The 12,557-nt window shown below is 41.7% G+C and overlaps 1 protein-coding gene across 1 annotated transcript in view; it reads right to left on the bottom strand.

The window, feature by feature from the left end:
* LOC137420906 (endonuclease domain-containing 1 protein) overlaps positions 1-8,379 on the bottom strand; it is a 48,159-nt gene extending 39,780 nt beyond the window's left edge. The window contains exon 1 of the mRNA XM_078777038.1: positions 8,119-8,379. The gene's annotated coding sequence lies outside the window, so the exon portion shown is untranslated. The remainder of the gene's footprint in view (positions 1-8,118) is intronic.
* Positions 8,380-12,557: the final 4,178 nt, after the last annotated feature.

Raw genomic sequence — 12,557 nt, 5'->3', positions numbered from 1 at the left:
ATTTACAGCCAAATCACTTGGTCACTGTTCATCTTTATTCCCAAATTTCAGCTTCCTAGCTCAAAAGTTGCCTGAGATATTGCCTTGATGAGAATGAAAATAAATAAATAGTAATCATAAAAAAAATTGATCAATTGGCTAATAGAATACATAAACCACCACCATTTCATCCGAATCTGTAACTTTAAAAAAATTAATTTATAAAGTCATTAATCGAATAATTAAATGATTAATTGATTAATCAATGAATCAAAAATATCCTTTACAGCCAAATCACTTGGTCACTGTTGTTTCCAAATATTAGCTTCCTAGCTCAAAAGGTGCCTGAGATATTGCCCAGATGAGAAAGAAAATAAATAAATGACTAATAATGAAAATATATAAATAATAGTCATAAAAAATAATCATTTGGCTAATAGAATACATAAACCATCACCATTTCATCCGAATCTGTAACTTGAAAAAAATTAATTTATAAAGTCAATCGAATAATTAATTGATTAATCAATAAATCAAAAATAGCCTTTACAGCCAAATCACTTGGTCATTGGCATGTCCAAATATCGGCTTCCTAACTCAAAAGGTGCCTGAGATATTGCCTTGATGAGAAGGAAAATAAATAAGCACTTGATAAATCTATAATAATTAAGTAATTAATCAATCGATTAATTAAAAATTCCGTTTTTGCCAAAGCACAAGCTCACTATTTTGCCCAAATTTCATCTTCCAAAGGATGGCTGAGATATCACCTGGACAAACAAGAACCTTTGACTATATAGCAAAAAAAAAACAGCCTCACTTTTGTCCTTTGGAATCCTCTAATAAAGTTTGACGAAGATAGCTGAAAGCATTCGCGAGTTATCATACTCAGACAAACAAATAAACAAAGGGGACAGAGTGACATGATTTCACAAATTGACAAAAAAAAAGCTTCTATTTTGGCGAAATATGCTTCCCTCTCTGTCCCCCTCTTGTTTCCCCACTCACTTCATTGCATGTTTTATGTGTCTGAGCATGTTTTCATGTTTAATGTGTTAGATCTTACACGAGCCTCGATTCTGTATACAAAAAAAAGAAATAAAGCGACACAAATTTTCAATTTTTGTCATAACAAACGGGACAGACCGAAATATGGCGAAAATGTTCAATTTGCATCATAACAAACAAGAAAACAAGAAGACGTCATACGTAGCACGATACTTGCAAAATCCCCCCCCCCCCCCACCCCCCCTAAAGTTTTCCATTGATACAGCAAATTGTCCATTTCATGAAGATTAAAATTTACAATCTTGATCAAAGCTCAGGTCAACAGGAAGAAAAGTGACGATTTTTCAGATGAAAAATGATGATTTTGGGAGGTCGACCTTGAGTTGACCTTTGACCTTTTGACCTCAAAAATAGTTAGTTTCCCTATTTAGTGACTCAATGTGCAAATGCTGTTCATTTTCAAGTCAATCGGATGAAAATTGAGGATATTAAAAATTTGGCCTATGTTGACCTAATGGCCTATGTAGACCTCAAAAATAGATGGTGGTTGAATTCAGTGACCATATATATAAATACTCTTAGAAGTTCAAGTCAATCAAATGAAAATTGGTGATTTTAGAAATTTGGCCTATGTTGACCTTTTGGCCTGTGTTTACCTAAAATATAATACGTGGTTGAATTCAGTGACCAGATATGCAAGTCCTCTTCAAATTTCAAGTCAATCAGATGAAAATTTAGGATTTTAGAAATTTGGCCTATGTTGACCTAAAAAATACTTGGTGGTTGAATTCACTGACCAGATATGCAAGTCCTCTTCAAATTTAAGTCAATTGGATGAAAATTGAGGATTTTAGAAATTTGGCCTATGTTGACCATTTGGCCGATGTTGACCTCAAAAATACTTGGTGGTTGAATTCAGTCACCAGATATGCAAGTCCTCTTCAAATTTCAAGTCAATTGGATGAAAATTGAGGATTTTAGAAATTTGGCCTATGTTGACCTTTTGGCCGATGTTGACCACAAAAATACTTGGTGGTTGAATTTAGGGACCAGATATGCAAGTCCTCTTCAAATTTCAAGTCAATCGGATGAAAATTGAGGATTTTAGAAATTAGCAAAGTTGGTGACCTTTGGCCTATGTTGACCTATTGACCCCAAAAACAATAGGCTTCTTGCTTTTGACCAACTCTACCATGTGGTGAGGGTTTGTGAAGATCGGTTGAAAATTGTGACCTGTAGACCGGTGACAAACAAACAAACAAGAAGATGTCATGCGTCGCACGATACTTGCAAAAATCCCCCCCCCCCCCCCCTCCCAAAGTTTTCCATTGATACAGCAAATTGTCCATTTCATGAAGATTAAAATTTACAATCTTGATCAAAGCTCGGGTCAACAGAATGAAAAGTGACGATTTTTCAGATAAATAATGATGATTTTGGAAGGTTGACCTTGAGTTGACCTTTGACCTTTTGACCTCAAAAAAAATTAGTTTCCCTATTTAGAGACTCAATGTGCCAATGCTGTTCAATTTTCAAGTCAATTGGATGAAAATTAAGGATATTAAAAATTTGGCCTAGGTTGACCTCGAAAATAGATGGTGGTTGAATCCAGTGACCATATATATAAATCCTCTTAGAAGTTCAAGTCAATCAAATGAAAATTGGTGATTTTAGAAATTTGGCCTATGTTGACCTTTTGGCCTGTGTTTACCTAAAATATTGTTGCGGATTTGAGAATCCTGTGTTTTTTTTGTATTGTTGTAAGTGTCATGAGAATTGTTGTAAATATCACCCTCCGTGTGTAAAGGTAACAGGTCGTTCTCCTAGTTACTCCATATACATACACGTAGCAAATCAAATACCCTTCTAAATAGTTATCTCCTTATTCTATGTAGTTGAAGGCTCTGTTCCCATTAGTTGACTCTGCATTGCATCAAATTGAAATAAGGTAGAATCCCCTGTCAAGTTCAAAGCCTCCATTGCCAACTGCATTGCCGCCATTGCCCATGTGGTCAGCTCGGAGAAGAAAGGCGTGTCTCCGCCCTCGTCATCGAAAGGAGGAGTGTGCCAACCCCGATTAACCAACCAAGGACGAGGGGTTTGGCTTGAAAGGGCGGAGAGAGAACGATCGGGGAGGTTCGCGAAGGTTCGAGGGTGTGGTCTATATAACCCGTCCCGCGACGCCCCCAGATGAGTCCTTAGAGAGCACGCGACGCACCCCACCTGAGCCGAGTTGAGGAGGGAGATAGAAGCACCCATGAGCTTTAAACCACCGCAGCTCTGAAACCATCGCAGCTTTGGGGACCATCGAAGCTTTGAGACAACCGCAGTGGTGACCACGGCAGCTTTGAGCTTTTGCGAAGCGACACCGCCGGGCGAACACGATTGAGGAAGGGCGGCGGCTGCTCACTCCCGGCCCAGCCGTCCTCCCGTGTCCAGCCGAACCTTCCTCCCCTTCCAGTCATCCGTGCCTGGCCTCATCCATCCATTCGTGTGAGTCTGACCGTAGTCTGTCTTTTGTCTTGTCCTGGGGTTAAGTAAGACTGTTTAGATAAGTTAATAATTGCTCTGTGTCTTCTGGTCCTTCCATCCTTTCTGTAAATTATTTTATTATCTTTCCTTCTCCTTGGTTCCTTTGATTGTGTAAATATTAGTAATAAATTATATTTGTATTTCCTACCTTTGTTCTTCTTCTTCTTGCTCGTCCGGTCGCTTTAGTGATTTCCACATTGGACACCTGTGGCACGATTTGGCCAACGAATAGGAATCGGGTCTAGTTCTTGTTAATAGTTCGTGCCGCGGTTGCTAAACCGCTCGGCAATTAACATCTGTCCGCGGTCGCGAACGGGGTTGCGCCCCTGCCTCTCCGGAGGGAGCGGTGCAGCGTCAGGACTCACGTCGGTCAGTCACAAACAAGGGGTCTAATCCCCCCCTTCTTAAGGGGAAGAAGGCCGACGTAGAGATCCGTAACAATATTATACGTGGTTTAATTCAGTGACCAGATATGCAAGTCCTCTTCAAATTTCAAGTCAATTGGATGAAAATTAAGGATTTTAGAAATTTGGCCTATGTTGACCTTTTGACCGATGTTGACCTCAAGTATACTTGGTGGTTGAATTCAGTGACCAGATGTGCAACTCCTCTTCAAATTTCAAGTCAATTGGATGAAAATTGAGGATTTTAGAAATTTGGCCTATGTTGACCTTTTGGCCTATGTTGAACTTTTTGGCCTATGTTCACCTAAAATATCATTTGTGGTTGAATTCAGTGACCAGATATGCAAGTCCTCTTCAAATTTCAAGTCAATTGGATGAAAATTGAGGATTTTAGAAATTTGGCCTATGTTGATCTTTTGGCCGATGTTGACCTCAAAAATACTTGGTGGGTGAATTCAGTGAGCAGATATGAAAATGCTGTTCAATTTTCAAGTCAATCGGATGAAAATTTAGGATTTTAGAAATTTGGCCTATGTTGACCTTTTGAACTATGTTGACCTAAAAATACTTGGTGGTTGAATTCAGTGACCAGATATGCAAGTGGTCTTCAAATTTCAAGTCAATCGGATGAAAATTGAGGATTTTAGAAATTTAGCAAAGTTGGTGACCTTTGGCCTATGTTGACCTATTGACCCCAAAAACAATAGGCTTCTTGCTTTTGACCAACTCTACCATTTGGTGAAGTTTCCTGAAGATCGGTTGAAAATTGGGACCTGTAGACCGGTGACAAACAAACAGACAGACAGACAAACAGACAGACAGAACCACAAACACAACCGACCAATATACTTGAAAAATCTTCGATTTTGCAAGTAACAAACAGAGTGAAAACTGAGTACTCCCTTTTGGCGTGCGTCATCCCCCGGACCCCGACGTCATGTAGCCGTGGAGATGGAATAGGGAGGGAGTGGTGTACAACAAGAAAGAAAACAAGACTTGAACGGCACTCGGTACAGAGCAAACCTCTGCCAGGCTGAACACTTTACTTTTTATATCCCAATAACAGGTCGGATCTGGATTCGCACCTGAAACGAAACCGAATCGGCTTGTTCTTGTCACCTACCCAACTCATCCACCACGTTTTGTAATAAGTCATCCACAACCTTTTGTGATATCGTGCGATATATCGTTTTTGTCCCTTTATGTCAATGGTGAAGAATCACGTAAGAAATTCTCAGATCCAGATCCGAATCTTCACCAAAATCGAATAATTTTGTCCTTGTACAACATACCAAAACTCTCCACCAAAACTCTCCACCAAAACTCTCCACCAAAACTCTCCACCAAAACTCTCCACCTAAACTCTCCACCAAAACTCTCCACCAAAACTCTCCACCTAAACTCTCCACCTAAACTCTCCACCAAAACTCTCCACCAAAACTCTCCACCAAAACTCTCCACCAAAACTCTCCACCTAAACTCTCCACCAAAACTCTCCACCAAAACTCTCCACCTAAACTCTCCACCAAAACTCTCCACCAAAACTCTCCACCAAAACTCTCCACCTAAACTCTCCACCAAAACTCTCCACCAAAACTCTCCACCAAAACTCTCCACCAAAACTCTCCACCAAAACTCTCCACCAAAACTCTCCACCTAAACTCTCCACCAAAACTCTCCACCAAAACTCTCCACCAAAACTCTCCACCAAAACTCTCCACCTAAACTCTCCACCAAAACTCTCCACCAAAACTCTCCACCAAAACTCTCCACCAAAACTCTCCACCAAAACTCTCCACCAAAACTCTCCACCAAAACTCTCCACCTAAACTCTCCACCAAAACTCTCCACCAAAACTCTCCACCAAAACTCTCCACCTAAACTCTCCACCAAAACTCTCCACCAAAACTCTCCACCTAAACTCTCCACCAAAACTCTCCACCAAAACTCTCCACCAAAACTCTCCACCAAAACTCTCCACCTAAACTCTCCACCAAAACTCTCCACCAAAACTCTCCACCAAAACTCTCCACCAAAACTCTCCACCAAAACTCTCCACCAAAACTCTCCACCAAAACTCTCCACCAAAACTCTCCACCAAAACTCTCTTCCAAATTTCGTTTGAATCTGTCTACAACTTTTTGAGATATCCTATTCACAGGCAGACAGGGGTGAAAACATAACGTCCACCCACCTTCAGTGGCGCAGGTAAAAACGGAGTGAAAACTGAGTATGCCCTTTTAGACAAGGAGCCCAGAAGGTTTATTCAAGTGAAAAGCGCCGAAGCAACTGACCACGTGGGTTGAAAGGGTTCTACCCCCACATCACAAAAATGCATTGCTGCCGGGTCAGGGTTTTGGGCCTTCCCGCCCAAATCGCCCAAAATAGGGACGCCATTACCGAAAATCCTATTTTCATCAATATCTGGACAACTATACATGGGAGTATCACAAATCTGGTGTCTACACCCATGTTTTCATGGTCAATCATTATAAAAATGCATTTCTCCTTCGCCAGGGTTGTGTCTTTCCCGCCCCAAAGTGCCAAAGTAAGGAAACCATTGCTGAAAATCCTATTTCCCTCGATATCTGGACAACTATACATGGGAGTATCACAAATCTGCTGTCTACACCCATGATTGCAGTGGGTCTGCAATCTTTTCGGGCTATTATTATCCTTTCAAGCTATTAAAATTATGATAGCAAAGAAAGCCTATGCTGCACCAAGTAAAAAAAACCCTGTTGGATGGTACCAGAGTCATGAACTCAACAGGACTATGTCCAGCTGAGTTTTTGTCGACACCCAGTGTCCGTCGTCTGTCTGTCTGTCTGTTGTCTGTAAGCAATTCGACGTCTACGCTCTAAAAGTCACAAATATTGATTGAATTTGATGAAACTTGTTATGCAGCATCTTTAAGACATAAACTAGTTTGGGATTGCATTTGGGCGTTGCACGCCCAAAAATAGGCGTGGCAGGGCGGCCATATTGAAAAATCAATTTTTGTCACGAGTCCAATTCAATGAATAATGACTATGTTTGTGTGTGTGAGGAGGTGGGGATTTGATGAATGAATACTTAAACCCTGTTGAAGACATCTATTGAAATGTTCAACATATCTTGATTCAATACCATACCTGTATATAATTGTTTGACCAAGTCTTTCTAGATAAATTCAAGTCTGAAATGTGAGAAAAGTAATTGTAGTTTTACTTTTCATGCCTCACTTAAAACTCAATTTTTTCTAGTTTCCTGTTTAAACATGAGATACCTTCAACGTTACTGTACCTCTTTAGCACATATAAACTATATAGTTTGTGGTTCTATTATGCATATTCTAACCATATTGATATAGACCAGTTGAGTTCAGGTTCCCTGGAACCTCCAGTTTACTTTTGCCATGGTCAGGAGTACTGAAAAGTGATCCCTGCCAAGACGATCATCTGAACAGACCAGGTAGGCTCATATGTAGCCGAAGCGACCTTTTGGAGAAGATACTCCAACTTTAGCTTTGTATAGTGGGTGTGCCCGGCACTGTTTTCCTCACCATCCCTACATAGAGAGTGCTAATGCACTGTCTGATACACACACACACACATACACACACACACACACACACACACACACACACACACACACACACACACACACACATATTGCATTAAATCAGACTTTTTCCACCTTTATCTACACATCGTAACCCACAACCTCCAAGTGTGAAACTAATTCTACAAATTTCATAAAATTAATAAAAAATACAAAACTAGAATATCTTGGATGGATAGGTGTTTTGTATGATCTTATCTTGGTTGTAGGTTCGACTTCAAACAAATTTCAACAGAATTACGACATAAAGATTACGAACGCACACATAACTCTCTGGCTATTGATTTTGTCCTTATTGCCTCCGCCCACCAAGACTGGATGCTGGTTATGTTTGAGATTGACATTGCATGTCACATGGTACCCAAGGCACTAATTACATTACCTTGTCATATTTCCCTGATAATCAGACTCATTATCGTGATATAGGTTTTTGCATTATCGCACAGGCCTTATATGTATATAATAATATACGTATGCATGTATGTATATGCAATGTACATCCATACATATACACCATATTATACAGAGGCATGTCAGGGTACACGATATTAGAGAAGGAATTTATTTTGTGCACCATCATGGATCCTCCTACCGTGCAGGGAACGACCACCGTGACGGACGCACCACCACGTCTTGCCCGGCCCCACCTGCCCTCGCTCCGCCCACGCACTGCAGAAGCAAAAACACCCGGAAGTCTGCAACGGGTGCTGCCGAACGATCTCCTCGCCTCTTACCGTGACCAGCACACGGTACGCAGGACCAGGTAAACGGTACAACTCCTTACGTGGAGAAACGGACCGGTCGGAGCGGTTCAGATTCACAGCCACTGGAAAGGCTGAAACAACCGAAGGGCGGAAACCCCGGAGGGCTCCCCAACCAGATCTGGGGGGTGAAGAGGGGAGGTGGCGATACGTGGAGGATATCGTGATAACGTGCTCACCGCGGGTTGTTCGAGTTCACTTCCATCGCGATCGGACATATTGATCGCGCTCCGAGACCCAGCAGCTGCTGAGCTGCTTCTCCGATACGTTCCACATTTTAACTAAAACCAGTGCGAGCTCTTATATAATTGTTGATTATAATAATAATATTAACATAAAGACTTTCCGCAAAATAAAATTATAATACATTGAAACATATGGGAGTTATTTCGGGTTATATCAATTACTACCCTTGGAATTCATCCTAATGGGGTTTTAATGGTGTTATATTCCCTTAAATGTAACCCTAGTAAATGAAACGATTACATTTGATATTCCGTACATGATTTACACAATAGTTCTTCTATTAACCCCTTCCTGGTTAAACCTCCGGCATGCAGTGGCAGCGCATCTCACGACTTTGATCCCGTCCATGGAGCCTCCTCCTTCCAAAGAAGGTTCGATCCCATTCTTCCCGTCAGAGCTTGAAGCAGGGGTTACACCACCTTGTCATGTGATCCCCATCCATACCCATGATCTTTGGTTACTCCCATTATCTCTCCCGAAACTAAACATATTACTGGCATGTTCATGTGTTCTCTCTCCTTCCTTCTCCCTATCCCTCTCTCTCTTTCCTCTTTTCCTGGTTATTTATTCAATCCATTGCTTTGGCGAATTCATCAACCCTCATGTCCAACCCAACCTATCCCCAAGCAGGAGGTTCCTCCCTTCCTCTCTCTCCTTTTTTCCTCCCCACATCCAAAACCTTAATCTTTTCTACCCCATTATTACACCCCAAATCCACCTTTTCAAATGCTGTTTTTCTTTCCTGAAATTCCTAGGAGTGCCCATCGTGTTTATCCCACGTACCCTGCCCTATCGCTCTCCCTTCCACAGATCTCCTGATGTCCCTGTTCTCCACTGTCGTTGGACTTTCCTCTTCCGTCCCCCATCTTGTCTCCCGCTCCCTTTATTATATGTTTCATGTGTTTCTGTTTTTGCTTTTATGTGTTTATGTGTTAGCTCTTACATGAGCCTCTACTTTCTATACAAAAAAAATCCATGTCTTTTTGGCCTTCGACTCATGATTCTTCCATGAGCCTCGATTTTGTAAACAAAAGGGATGGGTGGTTGCATGAGCTTTGGAAACCATAAATAAATTAGTTCAGATGTGTTCCTCGTCTCGTGAAGAATCAGCTGTGATGCCATTTGAGGTGATGAGGCCATTGTGAGGAGCACACCCAATGACGAGGCAACGGCTCCTTCACATTATCGGCGACGCCTCGACTCAATAGGGCTCCACTCGGACTTTGAAGGAGAGTTTGGCCTTAACGTTTGCCAAATATTTCGACTCCCTTGAGGATAGACACGAATGACATACCGTCGCCCTTAGGTTAGCATTAGACGATAATATAGCCGCTTGATAGGCCACAGGGTTCAGTGTCCCAGGGCCTAGTGGATGGATAGGACAATGTGTGTGTGTGTGTATGTTTTCCCAGAGGCAATGCTGGATACAGAGGGGTGCAAGAACAGTCCTTTTGCAAGAGTGCAGATTGCAATCCCTGTTAATCAGTTGGCCGAAGCAAATATCCAGACCCCACAATGCTGAACGGAAACTGTAACGACGGTCAGAGAGATTTTCACTTTTTCCAAGAATATGGATGGAGCAGCCAAGTAGAACAGAGGAGTCACAGGAGTTGGGTGGAAACTTGTTCGTTACCAGTTCGAGGGTCGGAGGATGTACCATCGGTGGAGTTTCTTTTTTCCTTGATTGGTTCAGACATATTGAATGCGGAATACATTAGCTGCCTCGCCACGGGTTGGTTGCTGCAGGGCCGCCTCTTAGCCAACTACCATGGTTGAAGATCAAATCACCATAGATAAAGGATAGATAGAGAGATATGGAATTGGGAGCAATGTGTTGGTCCACATCAACAGAAAAATTGGTCTATGTAAAGTCATCATTGAAAGTAGATGGTACAGACCATTCAGAAAGTATTCACACCCCCCCTTGACGTTTTTCACCTTTTTTGTGTTACAGCCTGAATTAAAAATGGTTTTAATTGAGATTTTTTTTGTCATTGATCTACACACAATACCCCATAATGTCAAAGTGGGATTTTTTTTTTTTTTTTACAAAATAATTAAAAATGAAAATCTGAAATGTCTCGAGTCAAACAAGTGTTCAACACCTTTGCTATGACAGTCAAATTGATCTCAGGTGCATCGAATTTCCTTTGATCATCCTTGAGACGTCTCTACAACTTCATTGGAGAACTCCTGTGGTCAATTCAATTGATTGGACATGATTTATAAAGAAACACACCTTTCTATATATAAGGTCCCACACTCCCCACAGTTGACAGAGAATATTAGAGCAGAAACTCTACCCAGAAGTCCAAGGAACTGTCCGTAGAACCCACGAAACAGAATTGTGAGGAGGCCTAGATCTGGGGAAGGATGTAAAACAATTTCTCGTGTTGAAAGTTCCCAAGAGCACAGTGAGCTCCATCATTTCATCTCATCAGACTAAGAGCACAGGTCTGATGAGATGAAAACTGAACTCTTTGGCCTGAATGCAAATCGTTGCGTCTGGCGGTAATTGAGCACATCTCGTCACCCGTCTAACACCATCCCTAACGTGGAGCATGGCGGTGGCAGCATCATGCTATGGGGATGCTTTTCAGTGGCAGGGACTGGGAGACTTATAAGGATTGAGGGAAAACCATGAATGGAGCCAAATAAAGGCAAATCCTTGAGGAGAACCTGCTTCAGAGTGCAAAAGATCTTAGACTGCAGCGACGATTTATGTTCAACAGGACAATGACCCCAAGCATACAGCCAAAGCTACACTGGAATGGCTTCAGAACAAAACCTGAAAGTCCTTGAGTGGCCCAGACAAAGCCCAGACTTGAATCCCATTGAGAATCTCTGGAAACACTTGAAGATTGCTGTTCACTGACGCTCCATATCCAACCTGATAGAGCTTGAGCAAATCTGCAAGAAAGAATGGGAGAAACTCCCCAAATCCAGAAGTCCTTCCTTGGCACACCTGAGCTCCTCACCACATACAAGGCTTTCATCCGCAGCTCAATGGAGCGTTCAGAATCATTGAACACATGTACCAAGTACAAAGCTGTAATAGCTGATACAGACTGATACAGACATGTAAATGTACAAAGCTGATACAGACAAACCCAAAAAGACTCAAAGCTGTAATAGCTGCAAAAGATTCTTCAATGAAGTATTGACTCAGGGGGTTGAATACTTATCTAAATTTGACATTTCTGGATTTCATTTTTTATTATTTTAAAAATACTCTGAAAAAATTACACTTCGACATTCTGGGGGGTATTTATTATGTATAAATCCGTGACAAAAAAATCTCAATTGAATCCATTTTTTAATCAGGCTGTAACATAACATGTGAAAAAGGTGAAGGGGTGTGAATATTTACTGAAGGCACTGTAGATAATGTAGATAAACATAAAATGGTTGCAGAGAGTAATGTGCGCCTAGAGGTAACACAGGGACTTACGATGGACTAGTGCAGACCATGGGCCGAGGGGCTGTTTGTCGACATAACCAGCAATCCCACCACCTGTGGTCTGGCCTATGATAATGGAAAAATGAATATCCAGGGAGAGACACAGAAGTCAGGGATATCTTATCGGAGAAATGTTTCTTAAACACCCATTGTGTGGAATATCAGCAGCAACCTGTATGGAGAGATCTGTGATGTCAGAATAGTCCTTGAATGTTTGAGGTTTGTAAATTTGGTGGGGGGTCGGGGGGGGGGCAAGGTGTAGGGAAGTGCTGGCATGGGCATGGTCATGTGGACCACAGTGAGTTTGGCTATTTTGTGTTTGGCCATGAATTCCCATTCACTGCAGAATTTGTTCTGTTTCAGAATGCAGGTACAGGTACTATTCAGGTACACATCATAGATAGTCATGCTAGGGTTGGTTAACACTGTGAAGAAAAGCAGACAGTGGGAGGATAGGCTGTAGTAGGATAGTCGCCCTATCGCACTCCTATGAGTGTGGCCAATTCTATATATATGCATCCTATATATAGCCAGTTGCCACCTCGGAATTGCCACCACAATACA

The sequence above is a fragment of the Myxine glutinosa genome, chromosome 1 (assembly GCF_964187855.1).
Source record: "Myxine glutinosa chromosome 1, kmMyxGlut1.1, whole genome shotgun sequence".
Lineage (NCBI taxonomy): Eukaryota > Metazoa > Chordata > Myxini > Myxiniformes > Myxinidae > Myxine > Myxine glutinosa.
This window is presented reverse-complemented; position numbering and strand designations above follow the sequence as displayed.